Source organism: Giraffa tippelskirchi, chromosome 9 (assembly GCF_054371585.1).
Source record: "Giraffa tippelskirchi isolate mGirTip1 chromosome 9, T2T-mGirTip1v1.2.pri, whole genome shotgun sequence".
NCBI classification, from domain to species: Eukaryota; Metazoa; Chordata; class Mammalia; order Artiodactyla; family Giraffidae; genus Giraffa; species Giraffa tippelskirchi.
The window spans coordinates 56423469-56442133 of NC_137283.1; the positions used below are offsets into that span (position 1 = coordinate 56423469).

The following is an 18665-nucleotide window of genomic DNA, read 5'->3' on the forward strand; positions in this document are numbered from 1 at the left end:
TTGCCATCTTGCAAAAAGTCATGCTTACCTAGTATGTGCAGACTCAAGTCTGTTTTAGTTTGAAAAACTAGAGGGGGACTTTATTTCCACCCCCAAGTTGCTAAAGAAAGCACAGGTTACCCTTAGTTTTGTTATTTAGTCTTTTGCCTTCTTCTTTTCAATGCGTCACAGTCCCTACCTGAGGCTTCTTTTCTCCTTTTCTGGTTTGCTCCTAGCTCTGCAAAAGCATGGGTGTGATTATTGGGATAAGGTTTAATGATCTCTCACTTACAATGGAAAGGGGAAACTAGGTCAAATGCGTTGAAGATAGTTAATTCCAATTTGTTTCCCAACCTCGGCATCCATCCAGGACGGCCAAGCTGATCATTTGTCAGTACTCCCAGATTCCTCCTCCTCATCGGCCAGTTTCCCAGGAAGCCTTGGTTGTGCTGGAAATTTGTGCAGGGGAAGGGAAACTTGAGTCCGGGGGGCTGGCAGAGAGGCCCTCTAAGGGCCCTGTCTATATTGTCTGTGTATTAGAACTCCCTTTTTTCATGTTTTTTATTTTTTGTCTTTTTAACAATTTAATTTTTTAACAAACTATTTTTTGTGTTTGAATTTTTACAATGCTGTCTTGGTTTCTGCCATACAACAATGCGGATTAGCCATAATTGTACATACATCCCCTGTCTCTTGAGATTCCCACTCCTCCCCTCGCCCCACCCTTCTAGTTCCTGACAGAGAGCCAGCCTGGGCTCCCTGTGTTATACAGCAACTTCTCACCAGCTATCCATTCTACACACGATAGTGGGTACATGTTGACGCTAGTTTCTCCATTCCTCTCCCTCCTTCCCTGACTGTGTCCACGAGTCCATTCTCTACATCCGTGTCTCCATTCCTTCTTTGCAAATAGGTTCATCAGTACCATTTTTCTAGATTCCATATATATGTGCTAATATATTAATCCTATATTTGTTTTCCTCTTTCTGACTTACTTCACTCTGTATAACAGGCTCTAGGTTCACCCACCTCACTAAAAGTGACTCAAATTCATTCTTTTTATGGCTGAGTAACATTCCATTGTCTATATACATGTACCACATCTTCTTTATCCATTTATCTGTCGATGGACATCTAGGTTGCTTCCTTGTCCTGGTTATTGTAAATAGTGCTGCGGTGAACACTGGGGTACATGTATCTTTTATAATTGTGGTTTTCTCAAGTTATATGCCTAGTAGGGGGGTTGCTGGGTCACATAGGACCTCTTTTTTTATCTACTGTCCTTTCAATACTCACTCTTTCTTTTATAGAATCCTTCGAATTGACTGGGATAAAAACTTGGCTGCTAAAACCAGAAACAACAGCAAGCTTAAATCAGCTAGAGTTTTATTTCTCTCTCTCATAAAAGTCAGTGTGGGTGATCCAGGCCAGGTAATGAGTGTACAGATATCTCTTCAAGGCACTGTTTTCAGCTGTTTTCTATATATTCCCAGAAATGAAATTGCTGGAACATGTCAATTCTATGTCTAACTTGCTGAGGACCCACCATCTTGTTGTTGGTAGCAGCTGCACAGTTTTCAAAATGTTTTCTCTTTATAATGAAAACTCTGAGGATTTATTCTCCTAATAAGTTTCCAATACGCCATGTAGCCGTGGTCACTGTAGATATCGTGCTGTACATTACATCCCTATTTGTTATTTCTCATACAATTAGAAGTTTGTATCTTTTGACTACCTTCCTCCAATTTCACCCCCCTCATAACCTGAGGAAATCTGATCACTTTTTCTGGTTTTGTTTTGTTGTACATTCCACGGGTAAGTGAGATCATACAGTGTTTATCTTTCTCCGACATTTCGCTTAGCATCATGCCTTCAAGGTCCATCTATGTTGTCAAAAGTGGCGGGATTCCCTCTTTTATATGGGTAAACAATCTTCCACTGTGGGATATATATACTGCTTCTGTGCCATGCTCAGTCATGTCTGACTCTTTGCAACCCTATGGACTGTAGCCGCCAGGCTCCTTGGTCCATGGGATTTCCTAAGCAAGAATACTGGAGTGGGTTGCCATTTCCTCCTCCAGAGGATCTTCCTGATCCAGGGATCTCAAACCTGCATCTCTTCGGTGTCCTGCACTGACAGGTGAATTCTTTACCACCGTGCCACCTGGAAAGTATATATATATATATGCCACATTTTCTTCAAGCATTCATTCATGGATGGACACTTGAGTTGCTTTCATTTCTTGGCAATTGGAAATAACGCTGCTATGAATGTGGGGGTGCAGATACATTTTCAAGTAAGTGATTTCATTTCTTTTGGATATATTCCCAGAAGAGGAATTACTGGACCGTATGGTAGTTCTATTTTTAAATTTTTTAGGAACCTCCATACTGTTCTCCATACTGGCTGCACCAGTTTGCACTCCCACCAACAATACACAAGGGTTCTCTTTTCTCCATATCCTGGCCAATGCTTCTCAGTTCTTGTCTTTTTGATGATGTCCATCCTAACAGGTGTGAGGTGGTATCTTACTGTGTTTTTGCTTTGCATTTCCATAGTGAATAGTAATGATAAGCATTTTTCATGTACTTGTTGGCCATTGGTATATCTTCTTTGGAAAAATGTCTATTCAGATCTTTTGCCCTCTTTTAAGTTGGATTATTTGGGAGGTAGCTTGCTATTTTGTTGAATGAGCTCTTTATGTATTTTGGATATTGCTTTTGTGTCTAGCTTCATTCATTCAACATCATGCCCATAGGACTTGTTTTCATCTTCACGTTTGACGTTAGTTTGTTCTATTTTGCTGCTGACTGGTACCCACTTTATGGATATACTACAATTTAGCTATGAGTCCTACTCTAATGGGCATTTAGGTTACTTCCAGTCTGAAGCTTGTATGTAAACCTGTGAATATTTGCATATGAGATTTTTGTGTGTGTGGACATATCGCTTTAACTAGATAAATACCTAGCTGAATTGCTTGGTCACAGAGTTTGTTTCATTTTATAAGAATCTGTCGAACAAATCTCAGAGGCCATTGTACCCTTTCAAACTCCCACCAGTGAAGGATTAGTGTTCCATTGATCCACAGCCCTGAGAGCATTTGGGATTGTCACTGTTTATTTCAGCTGTTCTAGTGGGTGGGAAGTGCTATCTCATTGTGGTATTATCTTGTATTTCTCTTATGACTAATGACAGTGGGCACTTTTTCATGTACTTATTGGTCATATGTGTATCTTTTATGAAATGTATTTTCATTTTTACCTACTTTTTATTTATTGGACTCTGTCTTTTCAGTATTGTTTTGTTGCATTGTTTTTCTGGTCTGCATATTCTAGAAAAATTCCCTTGTCAGAAGTAAGTTTGCTGATATTTTTTGTCAGTTTCATCTTGCTGATTTTTTTTCACTTTTAAAGACAGCTTTGAGACATATAACAAACTGCACATTTTTAAAGTGTAAAATTTAATAAAAGTTGACATATGTACACCATGAAAACCGAGAGTACAATCAAGGCACTTGATTGTATCCGTCAATCCATCACCTCAAAGGTTTCGATGCCCCTATGTGATTCCTTCTTCTGCACCCACCCACTGATCTCCTTTCTCTTCCCGGAGATGAGTTTGCACTGTCTACATTTTTTTTATACATTTATCATACCTGTTACCCTTTTTGTGTTTGACTACCTTCAATCAGCATCAGTTCAGTTCAGTCGCTCAGTCATGTTCGACTCTTTGTGACCTCATGGACTGCAGCATGCCAGGCCTTCCTGTCCATCACCATCTCCCAGAGTCCACCCAAACCCATGTCCATTGAGTTGGTGATGCCATTCAACCATCTCATCCTCTGTCATCCCCTTCTCCTCCTGCCCTCAATCTTTCCCAGCATCAGGGTCTTTGCCAATGAGTCAGCTCTTTGCATCATGTGGCCAAAGTATTGGAGTTTCAGCTACAACAACAGTCCTTCCAATGAACATTCAGGACTGATTTCCTATAGGATGGACTGGTTGGATCTCCTTGCAGTCCAAGGGACTCTCAGGAGTCTTCTCCAACACCACAGTTCAAAAGCATCAATTCTTCTGCGCTCAGCTTTTTTCACCGAACAACTCTCACATCCATACATGACTACTGGGAAAACCTTGACTAGACGGACCTTTGTCGGCAAAGTAATGTCCCTGGTTTTTAATATGCTGTCTAGGTTGGTCATAACTTTTCTTCCAAGGAGCAAGCAATTGGCATAGCTTTTTTTTTTTTTAGAGATTTCGCTTACCCGGGTATTAAGAGCTGGCTCGGAACCCCGCCCACTCGGAGCTGCTTCCACTCTGCTTCACTCAGACTCCCTCAGACTCCCCCCTCCCTCAGACTCCCTCAGACTCCCTCAGACTCCCCTCACTCAGACTCCCTCAGACTCCCCCCTCCCTCAAACTCCCTCAGACTCCCCTCACTCAGACTCCCCCCTCCCTCAGACTCCCCCTCCCTCAGACTCCCTCAGACTCCCCTCCCTTAGACTCCCCCCTCCCTCAGACTCCCTCAGACTCCCCTCACTCAGACTCCCTCAGACTCCCCCCTCCCTCAAACTCCCTCAGACTCCCCTCACTCAGACTCCCCCCTCCCTCAGACTCCCCCTCCCTCAGACTCCCTCAGACTCCCCTCCCTTAGACTCCCCCCTCCCTCAGACTCCCTCAGACTCCCCTCACTCAGACTCCCCCCTCCCTCAGACTCCCTCAGACTCCCCCTCCCTCAGACTCCCTCAGACTCCCCTCCCTTAGACTCCCCCCTCCCTCAGACTCCCTCAGACTCCCCTCACTCAGACTCCCCTCTCCCTCAGACTCCCTCAGACTCCCTCAGACTCCCTCAGACTCCCCTCACTTAGACTCCCTCAGACTCCCCCCTCCCTCAGACTCCCTCAGACTCCCCTCCCTCAGACTCCCTCAGACTCCCCCAGACTCCCCCCTCCCTCAGACTCCCTCAGACTCCCTCAGACTCCCTCCTCCCTCAGACTCCCTCAGACTCCCCTCCCTCAGACTCCCCCCTCCCTCAGACTCCCTCAGACTCCCCTCCCTCAGACTCCCCTCCCTCAGACTCCCTCAGACTCCCCTCTCTCAGACTCCCCCCTCCCTCAGACTCCCTCAGACTTCCCCCTCCCTCAGACTTCCCTCACTCAGACTCCCTCATCCCTCCCCCACGCAGAGCTCCCTCTCCTCTGCCTCCCTCAGCATTGCTATTTTTAAACTCATCCATGTTTCTGTAGGGATCAATACCCAGTGCATTATCAACATATATGCCTTGTGTGGCCATACCACAGTTGTTTTTATTCACGCCCCCCCGCTGATGGATATTTAGGTTGTTTTCAGTGTGGAGCTAAATCAGCCTGAGCCACCGTGAACATCTGGATCCAGTTCTTTGTGAGACATAGCCTTCCACTTCTCTGGGTAAGTACCTAGAAGTGAGATTGCTGGGTATATGTTTCACTTCTTTAAAAATGCCAAGCTGATTTCCAAAGTGGTTGTACCATTTCACACTCCCACCAGTTTGGGATGAGGATTCCAATTCCAACATATTCTCATCGCCATTTGGTTTGATCCATCTTTTTCATTCTACCCTTTGTAATAGCTTTGTAAAGGTATCTCATTGTGAAAATATTTGCAAATATTTTCTCCAAATCTGTGGCTATCTTTTCATTGTCTTACCAGTGTCTTCAATGAGCAGAAATTTAAAATTTTGATGAAGTCCAGTTTATCTGTTTGTTTTCTTGTACGGTTTTGCTACTTAGAAATCTCTGCCTGCCCCAAGGTCATATGGGTATTCTCCCATGTTTTCTTCTAGAAGATTTATGGTTCCGACTGTATCTCAAATTATTTTTTATGTTTTTGTGCACTACTCATTAAAAAAGCTCGTGGTTCCCATTAAATTACTTTAGCTTTTTTGCCAAAATTCAGTTGACCATGTACGTGAGGGTCTATTTCTGACTCCGTTTTGCATCATAAATCTGCTTGTTTATTCTTAAATGTCAGTACCATAAAAGCTTGATTAGTTTATGAGTCTTGAAATTAAAAAGTGTAAATCTTCCAACTTTGTCCTTTTTCAAAATCATTTTGGCTCTCCTGATGCTGGGAAAGATCGAAGGTGGGAGGAGAAGGGGACAACAGAGGATGAGATGGTTGGATGGCATCACCGACTCAATGGACATGAGTTTGAGTAAGCTCCGGGAGTTGGTGATGGACAGGGAGGTCTGGAGTGCTGCGGTTCATGGGGTCACAACGAGTCGGACATGACTGAGCAACTGAACTGAACTGAGACCCTTTTCAGGGATTTGAGGATCAGCTTGTCAGTTTCTACTAAGCAGCTGGTTGAGTTTTTTTCTTGGATTTGTGTTAAAATTATAGGTGAATTTGGGGATGATGGACATCTTACAGATTTTTAATCCTCCAATCTGTGAAAACAGTGTATCCATCCATCTATTTAAATCTTTTGAAATTTCTCTCAGTGGTGTTTCATACTTTTCAATATAGAAATCTTGCATCTATTTTATTAGTTTCTAAATATTAATATGTGATGTTATTATGGTATTACAAACAATGTCCTTTTATTTTTTTTTTCTTGTTGCTAGTATATGTAAACTCAGGTTTTGTATGTTGATCTTATATTCTCTGTAAAGGAGCAAAATTTGCCAACCCCAAATGTATTACTATCTCTCTGGAGCGCAGATTATTTTGAGTTGAAAATAAAGGCCCTAAAGACTCTGGAAGAATCTTTGACATTCTCCTAACTGCCTAAAAGGCTTCCCAGGTGGCACTAGTGGTAAAAAAAACCTGCCTGCCAATGCAGGAGATGTGGGTTCGACCCCTGGGTCAGGAAGATGCCCTGGAGAAGGGCATGGCAACCCACTCCAGTATTCTTGCCTGGAGAATCCCATGGACAGAGGGGCCTGGTAGGCTACAGACCATGAGGCTGCAAAGAGTCAGACATGACTGAGTGACTGAACACACACACACACACACACACACACACACACACACACAACTGTCTAAAAGAACATAGATCAAGGTCCTGTTACAGGAAGGGAGCTGTCACCACAGTTAACTATAGATAACGTGAGCTAGGTGTGTAGGAAGGAGGAACCCAGCAAAGTCTGTTGGTTCAAGTTCCTCTCAGTGTTGCATTGCCTCTACTGATCGAGAAATCACTTGTTTACCAGACATTTGCTTTTTCATTGTCTCTGTGAATTGCCTTCCTGCCCTTTGAGGTCCCAAACCTAGTACTACCTCCAGCATCCTCTCTGTATTTAGCTGAAGGTGGTATTTAAGGTGAGGCTTTCAACTGTTTCACTAAATTAGTCCGTTTTCCTGGGTCTCTCCCATGTATACATATTATTAAACTTTTGTTTGATTTTCTCCTGTTAATCCATCTCAATTCGATTTAATGCTTAGACCAACCAGAAGAACCTAGAAGGGCAGAGGAAAATTTCTTCCTCCCTAACACCTACAACCTTGTTAAATTCATTTACTAGTGTTTTGCAGATTTTGCTTTTTATGATTCTTTGGGTTTTCTGTATGCAGAATGGTGTTGCCTGCGAATAGGAACAGCTGTATTTCTTCCTTCTAATATGTATTATTTTTTTCTCTAATTTGCTGCACTGGCTAGAACTTCCAATAGAATGTTGAATCAACGTGATGAGATTAGATATCCTTGCCTCGTGGCTGGTGTGAAGAAAAGTTTTCCACGTTTCATTATTTAGCAGTTCAATAACTATGTGTATTTCATAGATGCATTTTATTAGTTTTCTTCCTATTTCACTGAAAACTGTTATCATGAGTGGGTGTTGAATGTCCTAAACTGCTTTTTCTGCCTTAATGAGATGGTCATATGATTTTTGCCTTTTACCTCCTTAATGTGATGATATTTACTAATTGTTTTTTATATTTATTTATTTGTTTGGCTGCACCAAGTCTTAGTTGTGGCATGTAGGATCTAGTTCCCTGACCAGGGATTAAACCCGGGCTGCCTGCATTGGTAGCATGGAGTCTTAGCCAGTGGACCACCAGGGAAGCTCCCTGATTGAGTTTTGGATGCTAAACAAATCTCACATTCCTGGGACAAGTTTTCTTGGTCATAATGTGGTATATTTTTATATATTACTGTGCCGGGAGCCAGCTCATGAGATCCCCACTCATGACAGAGTCATGAGGAGAAGGACTGACGAGCAGAGCAACTCAGGCCTCAGGGATTCTCGAGAGGCTGCCTCAGCGCTCAGCTTAAAAATGACATCTCTCTTTCTGACGCTTGCTGTAATAAACCTCTTCTTATTTTCTATGACTTAGGCAAAAGACCTTTCCTGATTCCCTTCTAAAAAAGATCATTCTGAAACCTCATATCAACAAGGCCCCTGAATGGTAGCACCCTAAATAAAATTATCTGAGATATAGAGTATGCTGATCTAAATTCCTTTTGCTAACATATTGGTTTGTTTAATAAATGTACCTGTGCCTTTGGAGCTAATGTGCATGACTATTCCTTAATAATAAAACAGCATTGAGAGCCTCCGCACAGAAAGCCCCAATGGGCACAAAACCCTTCTCAGGAAAAAAGGCTTGTTAGGAAATATAAGAAATATTGCTTTATGAAGCTGTTACTTAGTCTATATTTACTCACCATCTTTTTACTCTTAACAGCCTATATAATAAAAGCATAATAGTTAAAAATTTATATAAATAAAAGTTTAGCTTTAATACAAATAATAAGACAATTGTAGATTCAACTGATGATTCTTACTTAGAGCTGACCTTCAGCTTGCTGTTCTTTGACTTTATGGAACTACATTCTTTTCTGTTAAGCTCAAGGCATAGAGTAAATTACCAAAAACAGGTTTTACCTTAAAACTTCCTGTGGATGAATTCTTTCCTGATGTGCCCTATACAAAAGTGTTCTAATTGATCAACCTTTATCAATAGAGAGTCACAAGGTGTTAGCAGGCCACCAAGGCCAGAAGATGATGTAAACAAAATGAGGCTTTTTGGTAACTAAAGACATGCAAACGGCTTCGATGAGGGTCGAAGCTGCTGGCCCATTGAGCTAACTTGATAGGCCCATTAAGATATACCCATTAAGCTGAATCGGTATGTCCCTTAAGCTGAATTGGTATGACTCTATACTTTACATTTGTTTCTATGTACCACAAAAAATATAAAAGCTGTCTTAAAAATAATAAAGTTGGGAGACACTTGGAAACACCGAGACTCGTTGTGTCTTCTCATTCGCATCGCCGACGCCGTCCATCCTGAGGGAACTCTGGACCCGCTGGAGCTGGACTCCGGCATTACTGGATTCTCTTTTCCAATATTCTGTGTTTAAAAGAGATATTGATCTTCACTTTTCTCTGCTTGTATAGCTTTGTCAGAGTTTGGTATCCAAGTTACATCAGCCCACTAAAAGGAGTAGAGAAGCGAGTTCACTTCCTCTATATTCTGGAAGAGAAGGTGTAAATTTGCATTATTTCTTCCATAAATGTGTGCTACACTGTCCCCAGAGAAGCCATCTTGAGCTGGATTTTTCCTTGTGGGAAAGTTTTTTATTGCAAATTTATTTTTTTTAAGTTAAAGGGATCATTCAGACTTTTTATGTCTTTTTTGTATCCATTTCACTGAGTGGTGATTCGCAGGGAATTTGTTACTTTCATGTAGGTTGTCAAATTTATTAGCTTAAAGTTGTTCATAATATTGAATATTTTAACACCTCCTTCAGTAGACAAAAAAAAATAATTGAAACATCAGTAAGGATATAGAATATTCAAGCAACACTATCAACAAACTGTCCTAATTGATACTTAAGGACTATGACACTGAACTCTTGCAGAATACACATCCTTTTCAAGTAGTCATGAAATATACATGGCACATAGTCCGCATGCTGGACCATAAAATAACTCCCAGCGAGTGAAAGTGGCTCAGTCGTGTCCGACTCTTTGCAACCCCATGGCCTCTGCAGGCCAGAATACTGGAGTGGGCAGCCGTTCCCTGCTCCAGGGGATCTTCCCGAGCCAGGGATCGAACCCAGGTCTCCATCATTGCTGGTGGTTTCCTTACTAGCTTAGCCACCAGGGAAGATAAGTTATTTTTGACAACTATTAGAATGGATGCTATTTTTAAAAATCCAGAAAATAGCAAGTGTTGGCAAGGATGTAGAGAAATTGGAGCTCTTGTGCATTGTTGGTGGGAAGGTAAAATGGTGCAGCCACTATGGAAATCAGTATGATAGTTTCTCAAAAAATTGAACATAGAATTACCATATGATACAGCAATTCCACTTCTGCATATACATCCAAACAACTGAATGCAGGGTCTTAAGAGAGATTTTTACAAATATGGGCACAGTAGTACTGTTCACAATAGCTAAAAATGTAGAAGCAACCAAGGTGTCCATCAACAGTCGATGGACACACTGCGGTCTCTGAGACAACAGAATATTCAGCCTTAAAAAGGAAGGAAATTCTGATGCATGTGACAACACAGATGAACCTTGAGGACATTATGCTCAGTGAAATAGCCTGCCACAAAAAGACGAGTACTGCATGATTCCACTTACATGTGGTACCTAGAGTGGTCAGATTCATAGAGATAGAGTGTAGACAGGTGGTTGCCAGGGGCTCAGGGAGAGAGGAATGGAGAGTTAGTGTTTACTGGGGACACAGTTTCAGTCTGATAAGATGAAAGGAGTTCTGGAGATGATGGTAGTGATGGTTGCACAACAATGTGAATGTACTTAATGCAGTGAACTAAGCATTTAAAGATGGTTAAGAAGACCATATCTGTTATGTGTATTTACCACATCATTTTTTTTTTAATTAGAGAGTTCCCCAGTGGTCCAGTGATTTAAAGCTTTGCCTTCCAGTGCAGGGGGCAGGTTTCATCCCTGGTCAGGGAAATAAGGTCCCACATGCCGTGGGGTGCAGTCAAAAAAATCTTTTTTAATTAAAAGGAAAATTAAAAAGCTATCCAGAAAATCTCAAGAATCTTTTAAATCAAACCATTTCTCAAGTGAGTCAGTGGATAAAGAATTTTCCTGCTAGTGCAGGAAATTGATCTCTGGGTTGGGAAGACCCTCTGGAGAAGGGAATGGCAGCCCACTCCAGTATTCCTGCCTGGGAAATCCTATGGACAGAGGAGCCTGGTGGTCTACAGTCCATGGAGTCACAAGAGTCGGACTTGACTCAGTATGCACTCAAAAAACAAAACAAGGGAAGATTCAAAATATTTTGAACCGAATGGGAGTGAAAACACAGCATGTCAGAATTTGTGGGTAGTCCAGAACCAGTGCTTGGAGGAACTTAGTAGATTGTTCTATTCGCCAGCTTGACTGGGTCTGGGGGCGCCCAAATATTTGATCAAACAGTGTTCTGAGTGTGTCTGTGAAGACATCTGTGGGTGGGATTAATGTCTGAATCAGTAGACTGAGTACACTGAATTGCCCTCCCGAATATAGTCTAATTAAGTGAAGACCCCAAGTGGGAAAAAAAGCTTGAGTAAGAGGGAATTTTGTGACCTGAGTGCTGAGCTGGGACTTGGGTCCTTTCCTGCCCTTGGGCTGGAACTTGCCTCTTTGGTTCTCCCAGTTCTCTGACCTTCAAACTTGGACTGGACCACAGCATCGGCCCTTCTGAGTCTCTGGCTTGCAGACCACAGATGTTGGGATTTGCAAGCCTCCTTAACTGTGTTAATTCCTTATAATAAATCTCTTGGAATGTACATATGTGTTTATGTACAAACACGTACACATTCTGTTCTGGTTCTCTGGACGGCCCTTATTAATACAATCTAAGCAGTTGTGTCAGGAAAGAATGAAGGTCCATAACCAGTTCTCTCAGGACAGGACGGAAGTCGAGGTTACTTGACCAAGGCCCATCAGCGGTGGAGGAGCCAGGGCGGGTGTGCAGACAGCCAGGCTCGGGTTGGAATCAAGTCCTCATCCTCAAGCTAAGCTGTGTCTTGGTGTCCCCTCCTGCCGTGGGCCTGTGTCCAGTGTGCAGAGAATAGACAGGGAGGGAGGGCGGCAGAGTTTAGTCCGAGGGATGGAAGGAAGCTGTGGGCAGGTGGATCCTGGGTTGACATGGGGCAGAGGAGTGAGCAGCTGATTCAGGTGGTGGTGAATCCTTCGTCCCTGGAGGTGCTATGGCTTGTCTCCACTTACAGGTGAAACCTATCATTCACGGTCGGACCGGAATTTCATGGCCACTCTTTAAGAAGCTACCATGTTCTGCCTAATTGATCATGTTTCTTTAAAAAGTGATATTATTCACAATTTTCTGGTCATTGGTCTAAAGACCATGAAGATATTTTAAGCAGGAACATGATTCATTTCCCTGTCTGGAAAGAAATAATTACTATATATAAAATAAATAACAAGGTCCTACTGTAAAGCACAGAGAACTATATTCAATATCTTATAAAACCTATAATGGAAAAGAATCTGAAGATATATATATATGTAAATATATGTATATATATCTGAGTCCCTTTGCATACACCTAAAACATTGTAAATCAACTGTACTTCAAAAAATAAATAAGGTCAGTTTGTTGTTTTGTTTTTTTTTTAAAGAAATAAACCAACAAGCAAAATGCTGTTGCCCTTAGATGTGTGGAGTGTTCTAACCTCACCTTGATCCCAGCCCCCAAATACAGGAACATGCTCTGGGGCCAGGGTCTTGGTCAGGCTCTGTGGGATCTCAAGCATGTCACTCTGCCTTTGCAAGTCAGCATCCTCGCGTGTAAGATGGGAACAATCACTAAAGCGTGTATGTGCTGGGCCTCCTGAAGACACACTCCCAAGTGCTTTGCCCTGTGCTTTGATGTTTAGTGAGGATGGAAAGATCACAGCTGACAATGGCATCTGGAAAGTTACCCACTGAGGTGCACACAGGGTGTCATTTTCTCCTGCCTGGGAGGAAAAGACCCTCATCTCAGAAGCCCAAGTTTCTTAGGATGTCAGCTCTTCAGCATCCAAATGCAGCCCATTTTTGCTGAAAGATACTCACAGTTCTGTGACAGGCAATCGTCTCATCCCACCTCTGGGAGCAGACACTGGCTTTGGAGAACAGCAGAGCAGTAGCTCCTTTAAAATCTTTTTTAATGACTAATAGCCTCTTCTCTGTGTGTCCATAAGCTGACCTGAACAAAAGCAAACTGAAGCTAATTAGTGTGGAAGAGATAATGCATATGGGTCCAGTTCCTGTTCACGTGGACATCTCACACTCAAAGTGAGAATGCAAACAGGAAAAGAATTCTGATTAAAAAAAATATATATCATTGGGAATATCCTTAGCCCTGACCTGGATGTCATGAGAACTGAGTTTTAAGTCCTGTTCTACCAACCAAGTGGTCATATGCCTTTTCAGAAGCCACTGGTCTTGCTCAGTTTTCAGATCTGTGAAACTGGGTTGATTTTACTTGTCTAGTACTAGGAACACTGTCTGTTCTAACATTGGTCTTTGACCCGGGACCCTTACACAGAGCTCTGAAATCCCTTGGAATTTCCTGGATGACAGGAGTGACTTTGTTGTTGTTGTTATGTTTTGGCTGCACCGCACTGCGTGTGGGATCTTAGTTCCCTGGACCAGGGTTATCGAACCTGGGCCCCCACTATTGGAAGCATGGAGTCTTAACCACTGGACCCCAGGGAAGTTCCTTTTTAAATTAAAAAAAAAAAATTTAAACAAAAGAAATTTTTTTTTTGTAATTTTAGGAGTCTTTGGTTATAATGAGGCGATACTTGGTGGGCTCCTGGATGGCTTCAAGATGGGGGCTGGTCTGCAGAAAGACCAAGCCAGGATTAGAAGCTTAGATCATTCAGCCTCAGCTCCCTAACCTCTGGGAAGGGGAGAGAGGGGCTGGAGATTCACTTAATGGTTAATCATACCTATAGGATGAGGCCTGCATTAAAATCCCCAAAGTATGGTGGCATGTAGACAAGTTCTGGTTCCCCATCCTGTAAGCTTTCTGAACCTCCTCCTTTTAGGTTTTCGTTCTGGCTTCCTCACACAGGCATGACTGATCACATCACTGACCATTGGCCAGCCATTCACATTCCAGCCCGTCTCCCCTCCTTGAAATCAGTCCCCTCCCCTCTATTCAAGCTTGGTTCCCCTGGTAACCAGCCCCATCCTTAGATGCTTGCCCAAGTTACCTCATCAATAAAAGCCCAGTGGAGGTGGAAAGGGGCTTGTTATGAATAACAGGATGCCGATTTCACCTTTATGGCTCTGAAGCTGAAGTTAAGAGGCCAGATATTATAACAAATGATGTTCTTACTGCTCTCATGTCCCAGGAAATTCCAAGGGTTTTGGAAGCTTTGAGCCAGAAGCTGTGGCCGAAGACTGGTTGTATATGAGAAATATATTTTCATCATCTGAATGACCAAATATATATGTGCTCTGCCACTCAGTGTAGTGTCTGACTCTCTGTGGCCCCATGGACAGCTAGGCTCCTCTGTCCAGGGGATTTCCCAGGCAAGAATACTGGAGTGGGTTGCCATTTCCTACTCCAGGAGATCCTCCTGACCCAGGGGTCATCGGACTCCCATCTCTTGCATCTCCTACATTGGCAGGTGGATTCTTCACCACTAGCACCACCTGGGAAACCCCCTGTTAAGTCAGAGTAGTGCCCTGGAAACAAGTTGACACAGCATTTCATCCATCTCTGTATCCCGAGTCAGTCATCAGAGAGGCTTGTCCCAGGGTTCTCAACAAGCTGAATGAATAAGCACTCCACTGACTTTGTCACTGTTTTCTTTTTCTCTGGAAAGGATGCTGTCTGCACCAACAGATGTCTCAAGCTAATCTTTCATACAGTTACAAGAGCTTAAAATGATGTTCTTGACATGGTATTTCCTCCAAACTATTACACTCATGTAAAATTAGGCAAAAGTCAAGAGCATCCCTGCTATAAAGTTTCACTATAAATTTAATACAGGTGTCAAATACTACTTCAAGAATTTAAAACAAAAGGTAAAAATTCCCTAGGTTACCACCCTACCAGAAAAATCATTAGCGTTTTGGTATATTCTCTTTTTCATTAAGTAATTTTTTGACTGGATTTTTGGAAGTTAGATTTTTAGAATATATTAGACTCTTAGAATTTAAGGAGATGTAGAAAAATACCCATAATAATAAAATAAGTGTCTATTGTCTCCAAAGTCATAATCAACAATCACTCATATTTATTTAACTTTTTAAATTAAAGAAATAAACTGTTATAAAGTTGACTCTTCTTACTATCATGACTTGGGTGGGAATCAACGAACTCAAATCAGTCAGTCCTAAAGGAAATCAACCCTGGATATTCATTGGAAGGAGTGTTGCTGAAGCTGAAGCTCCAATACTTAGGCCGCCTGATGTGAAGAGCTGCTCATTGGAAAAATCCCTGATGCTGGAAAAGATTGAGAGCAGGAGGAGAAGGAGAAGACAGAGGATGAGATGGTTGCATGGCATCACCGACTCGACGGACATGAGTCTGAGCAAACTCATGGAGATAGTGAAGGACAGGGAAGCCTGGTGTGCTGCAGTCCATGGGGTCGCAAAGAGTCAGACACAACTGAGCGACTGAACAACGAAAGCAACAACAAAGCTGGCTCTGATCACTATCGTGACTTGGGTGGGAATCCTTCCTGTATAAGTACTAGGTTCTGTCAGTCCTGTTCCATCTTTGCCTGCTCTCTGCTTAACCTGTGGGACTGGAAGCTTCCAAGCTATCTGCCCAACCCTTTTGTCTGCTGCATTTGGAGATTGTAAGGGAGGAGAGAGAAAGAAACTGTCCCTTCTGCACCAGCTCTGCAGGTTGGTGGTGCTTTCAGCTGTGGCGGGAGAAGGACCTTAGGCCCCTGAGTTCATGGTCGAGGGAACGGCTTCTGACGGGTGAGCAGTACCTGTGCGTTCTTGGCATCAGTCCAGGGGCAGAGACAGCCTCCTGATGTCTGAGTACTATTTCCTATTGTTCATCCCCTTCAACACACTTGAAAGCAATTATTTGCATTAAATACCTTTCTGCTCAATATAGCTAGAACAACTTCTATTTTCCTGACCAGGCATGGATGGGTACAATGCTATTGATTGGCATGTTTGTAAAATTTATACATAAACAGCATCAAGCTGTACATAACATTCTGCATTTCCTTTTTTAAAAAAATTAAGTTGTTTATAAATTATGCAGATACAGAAAAGTGTTCAGTTTCACAAAAGGGTGAAAGTGAACACTCATGGGACCGTCAGTCAGGTGAAGAAAAAGAGCATTCCTGAGAACAGAAAGCCCCAGTGTTCCCTGACGTCGTGCCTGCTTCACACAGTGCTGTGATGTTATGATCTCAAGGTCTCAGTCTGTAGGTCTGGGTCATCCTTTTTAACTGTTGTACAGCATTTTACCCTAAGAGTGTACCGTAGTGTACTTATTCATTCTCTCACATAGTGAAATTAGAGACACTTCCAATTTACTTATATTCACAAAAAAATTCTTGCAATATATATCCTTCTTCACATCTGCTTGTACACGTGAGACTTTCTCTGTAGCTGTTTTGTCTCACTGTGGGTCACAACCTATAAGCGGGGTGAGAGGTGAATGTAAGGGATTTCAACCAAAATTGTGTGTGTGTGTGTGTGTGTGTGTGTGTGTGTGTGTGTGGCAGAGTTTTATTAAAGTATAAAAAGGACAGGGAAAGCTTCTGGCATAGACATCAGAAGGGGGACAGAGAGTGCCCCAGATTTCAACCAAGCTTTTTTTTTTACAGCTTTATCGAGATATAGTTTGCATGTCGTAAAAACTCATGGATTTACAGTTCGGTGTTTCGTGGTATTTCGGAGTTGTGCAACCATCACCATGTGCTAATTTTCTTTATTTAGTTAGTTTTTGGCCCCTCAGTGTGGTGTGTGTGATCTTAGTTCCCCAACCAGGGATCAAACCAGTGTCCCTTGCGTTGGGAGTGCAGAATCTCAACCACTGGACCCCCAGGGAAGTCTCAAGTGTGTGTTAGTCACTCAGTCGTGACCTACTCTTTGTGACACCATGGACCATAGTCCGCCAGGCTTCTCTGTCCGTGGATTTCTCCAAGCAAGAATACAGGAGTGGTTTGCCATTTCCTTCTCCAGGGCATCTTCCGGACCCGGGGTTGAACCAGGGTCTCCTGCATTTCAGGCAGATTCTTTACTGTCTGAGCGAACAGGGAAGCCCAGGGAAGTCCCAAACCACCCTCTAAGTTTAGAACATTCTCAGAACCCCTCAAAAAAACCTTAGGACCATTAGCAACCATTCTTCATTTCTGTTCTCCATCCAAGCCTCCATTGCCAGGCAACCACTAACCTATGTTTATGCTTCTGTAAATTCTGGACATTTCACATAAATGGGATCATATGATATGTGGCATTTTGCGACTGGCTTCTTTCACTGATCATAATGCTTTCAAGGTTCACTCATGTTGTAGCACGTGTCAACACTTGCTTCCTTTTTGTTGTCGAATAGTATTCCATTGTATGTCAAACCCCACTCGCTTATCCACTCCTCAGTTGATGGACAATTGGGTTGTTTCCCCTTTTGGGTTACTGTGAATAATTTTATGAATGTTTGTATACAAGTTTTTGTGTAGAGGAATGTTTCCATTTCTTTTTGGGTATATACCTAGAAGCAGAATTGTTGGATCATAGGCAACTCATTGGAAAAGACCCTGATGCTGGGAAAGATTGAAGGCAAAAGAAGGGGGTGGCAGCGGATCAGATGGTTAGATAGCATCATCAAGTCAATGGACGTGAGTTTGAGGAAACTCTGGGAGGCAGTGAAGGACAAGAAAGCCTGGTGTGCTGCAGTCCACGGGGTCATAAAGAGTTGGACACGATTGAGCGACTGAACACCAACAACAGGGGCTTCCTTTGTGGCTCAGCTGGTAAAAAAATCTGCCTGCAATGCAGGAGACCTGGGTTCAGTCTCTGGGTTGGGACGATCCCCTGGAGAAGGGAAAAGCTACCCACTCTAGTATTCTGACCTGGAGAACTCCATGGACTGTATAGTCCATGAGGTCACAAAGAGTCTGACATGACAGAGAGACTTTCACTTTCATCAACAGGGCAGCTCTATGTTTAATTTTGCAGGAACTTCCAGGCTATTTTCCAAAGTGTCTGCACCATTTTGCATTCCCATCAGCACTGACTGAGGGTCCTTTGGGCCCAATGAGGCCTCCAGAGTTGATACAAAGATCATTTTAAAGGCAAGACATTTGAGAGTCACAGTTGCAGGAGGAGCCTTTTCAGAGCTTCCTTCATTTGATTAAAGGTAGAAACTTCTGGAATGAGGATGCCATAAACCTCCTCTCTAGGGCTAGAAAGAAGAGAATGGAAGATCCTCGTACCTGCTTGTGTGTTGTGCCAAGTCTCTTCAGTTGCGTCTGACTCTTTGTGACCCTGTGGACTGTAGCCCGCCAGTCTGTCCGTGAGATTTCCCAGGCAAGAATACTGGAGTGGGTTGCCATGCCCGCCTCCATCCCTTCCCAACCCAGGGATCGAACCTGCATCTCCTGCATTGGCAGGTGGGTACTTTACCACTAGCACCACCTGCTTAAACAAACATCACAAGCTTTCTAATTTCCTGTTTGCTCCTCTGGAAACCCATCTGTTATTCCATGGAAGCATTTTCCCGTATCCTTCTCCCCTATTAAGTCTT

At 42.8% G+C, this 18665-nt stretch overlaps 1 protein-coding gene across 1 annotated transcript in view; it reads left to right on the forward strand.

Annotated features, from left to right (window-relative positions):
• Nucleotides 1–4813: 4813 nt before the first annotated feature.
• Nucleotides 4814–18665, forward strand: part of NUP210 (nucleoporin 210) — a 114537-nt gene continuing 100685 nt past the window's right edge. Inside the window, exon 1 of the mRNA XM_081526488.1 lies at nt 4814–5409. The gene's annotated coding sequence lies outside the window, so the exon portion shown is untranslated. The remainder of the gene's footprint in view (nt 5410–18665) is intronic.